The sequence below is a fragment of the Penaeus japonicus genome, unplaced genomic scaffold, assembly GCF_977035675.1.
Source record: "Penaeus japonicus unplaced genomic scaffold, GWHDUDI00000001_assembly GWHDUDI00000037, whole genome shotgun sequence".
Classification (NCBI taxonomy): Eukaryota; Metazoa; Arthropoda; class Malacostraca; order Decapoda; family Penaeidae; genus Penaeus; species Penaeus japonicus.
The window spans coordinates 20,265,253-20,269,051 of record NW_028234439.1 but is presented as its reverse complement, the minus strand read 5'-3'; positions in this window follow the sequence as shown (position 1 = coordinate 20,269,051).

The following is a 3,799-nucleotide window of genomic DNA, read 5'->3' as shown; positions in this document are numbered from 1 at the left end:
ACAAGCGCACACAAATGCACAAGAAAAACAACACGTTCATACACGTACATACAGTCACACACACTCACAAAATGCAAACATATACACACGTGCACATACGAATACACACACATTTGCACACACACACACACACACACACACACACACACACACACACACACACACAAGCGCACACAAATGCACAAGAAAAACAACACGTTCATACACGTACATACAGTCACACACACTCACAAAATGCAAACATATACACACAGATATACAATTACATATTAAACACATACACACTCAAACACACACAGGCTGTACTTCTTTACCGAAACCCAAGGGCCGCAGCGCCTTTTCCAGATGAACCAAACATTGTAAAAGCGACGGCGACACCAATACAAAAGGAGGACTTAAGAGCAGACCTGCTTAGCGAGAACATTGCGAAAGCGACGGCGACAGCAATGCAAAAGATGGACCTAAGTGCAGACCTACTACTTAACGAAGACTTAAAACCTCACAAGAGGCTCACGAAGGAGGAGACGCTGCCACTGACTTTGGTCGAAAGCGACATGCTCGTCCACGTTACAGTTCAGGTGAACGGGATTGCAACCCTGTTTGTGGTCGACACTGGCACCGACGTTACTCACATTACGAAAGAAGAGTTCAAACGATTGGGCTTACAGGAGAGCGACCTGGACATTTTCGACGATCCAGCGTATCCTGGAGACGGGGGTTTTTTGGATGTCGACCTCAAGTTCAATGACTTCGAGTTCAGTCATTACGTTTTTGTAACCGACATGTTTGACAACTTGCTGGGGTGTGACATCCTGCGGCAATTTTGTTGCGTCATAGACTTGTGTGACCTCAAACTGACTCTGCGTGAGTTCAATGAAGATTATACAAGCGACAGTCCGATGACCACCGTGAACATCGAAGGCAAAGACGTGGAAATGATGGTCGACACAGGCGCTGAAGCCTTCGTGTACGCCAGTCTGAGTCTGGCGAGGGAGCTGAACTTGTCCTTGGTGGAATCAGATTCAACGGTGGTCGGGGACGGATACAAGGCCGAAAAGGTATTAGTGGGCTTCAATGTCTGCTTGAAGGCGCTGGGCTTTGAAGAACACAACGCCCAATACCTTGTATAACCCGAGAACGTCCCTGAGTCGATCAGAATCCCACTATTGGGAATAGAATTCTTGATGGGGCTGAAGCTGCAGTTCAACCGGGATGGCACTTATGAAACTTCTGGAAGCAGATGCGGACGCGAAATGAGCATGTGATTAAGGCTATGGCCCGCAGGATTCTTCTTCTTCTTCTTCTTCTCCTTAGTTTGTAAGGGTCCGTAGTTGGACATCAACCTTCCCCAATTCTAACTCTTCCTCAGCGGGGCACAACAAACGAACGCCAACGCCAAAACAAAAAAAAAAAAAAAAAAAAAAAAAAAAAAAAAAAACATATATATACATGGTCATATTGGGAAGCTTCTAACAAGCCCTACATAACTCCTAACTGCATATATATACATACATATATATATAAATGTATATATATACATATGTACATATATATATACATATATATATATATATATATATATATATATATATATATATATATATATATATATGCATACATGTATATACATACACATATGTATATATATATTTATATATAATTATATATATATATAATTATATATATATATATATATATACATATACATATGTGTATATATATATATATACATTTATATTATATAATATATATATATATATATATATATATATATATATATATATAACATACATATGTTATATACATACACATATATATATATATATATATATATATATATATAATATATATATATATATATTACTTATATTATATATATTATATATATTTATATATATAATATATAATTATATTATATATATATATATATATATATGTATATATATTATATACATTATATATATATATATATATATATATATATATATATATATATATATATATATATATATATATATATATATATATATATACATACACACACGAAAGCTATGAATTTAAGCCGCGTTGAGCGGGAAATGGATTCATTCTCAGCCAGACAACGGTGTTTCGCTATCCCCCGGTGCGATATTTTTTTTTTTTTTTAATTAGCCGATTGATGGACGGCTCAGCCCATCGAAGCATCACATCATCGTATTCTAATACAAGTTAAGTTCTGTTTCCTGACTGTATTTGTTTTCCATAGGAGCTGGACATAATTTTTTATTTCTAATTATAAATATGAACAAGTCTTTATAGATTATACAGTATTATGATGCTGAAGAATATTCATTAAGATTTTTTTTTCACGATTTTATTTTTTTTTCATGTGGCAACTTAATTTTGATGAAATACTGCTAAGAAGTAATCCAGGGGAAACAGCTGATTATTACACGCTACCAATTCATAGAAATTAATTCGACAGGAACCCATTAATTATAGCATATTGTGGCTACGGAGAATTATACCCCACGACATTATTATCATTATCAGTATCATTATCATTTAGCATAATTTACTGTATTGATATAATTTTTGTTTATTCATTTAAAGTTATAATTAATTTCATTATCGCCATTACTATTATTATCATTAATGGCATTGAAAATATAATTAACATTATCATTATTATCGTCATCATCACATAATTATGATCATCGCCACTGGGGTCGGAGCTTCGTCTGTTCAAATATGGATGATGATGATGATGATGATGATGATGATGACGATGGCGATGTTGGTGATAATATTGGTGATACTGACGATGGTGATGATGTGATGACGATGATGATAGTGAAGATGCTCGTGATGATTATGACGATGATGCTTATGGGGGTTGTGATGGTGTTCTTAAAATAAGGATGACGACGATAGTGATTATAATAACGAAGGGATTAATGAAAATGATGATAATAATGATGGCAAGGATGATAATGATAACATTGATGATATAGGTAATGATTAAGAGGATAGAGACTATTATGATAATGATATGATAATAGTAACATGCAAAGGGTAACACATCAATAACGATGGGATAATAACATTTTTATTGATATCGCTGTACATGATTCCTAAAATGAAGAAAAAAATGACATTGTAACAGCAATTCTAAAGAGCAATAGTGATGATAATGTAGATGATTATAGCGCTCGATAATAATGACCCAAAAAACAAAATGGCGCCTCTACTTTGGGTATCTCGTCGACTTGTTTCCACAGATCGTCGACTTCGTAAGTTGGAAATACAACCATCAGCGTATATTGAGACAAAAATAAGCTAATGAGAAGCATGCAATTATTTCGCTTCTTGATAACGAAAGACGCTGGTTTCTTAATAATCAACATGATAAAATGCTTCTTTAAGGTGTATTTGCAATCAAAGTAAATGCTGGCATGACTTGCATTTTTTGACCAGCCGAACTGATCGTTTGCCATTTGGCGATCTCTCTTATCTTTTCATTTTTATAATTATCGTTAATTAAACACTGTATATATATATATATATATATATATATATATATATATATATATATATATATATATATATATATATATATATACATATACATATAGATATGCATGATTGTGATAATGGTGATAACAATGACGATGATTATTATGATGGTGTTGATAATGATGATGATAATGATGATGTCAATGCTGATGATGACGCACACATACACACACAGACACACACACACATACATACACAGACACACACACAGACACACACACTCTCTCTCTCTCTCTCTCTCTCT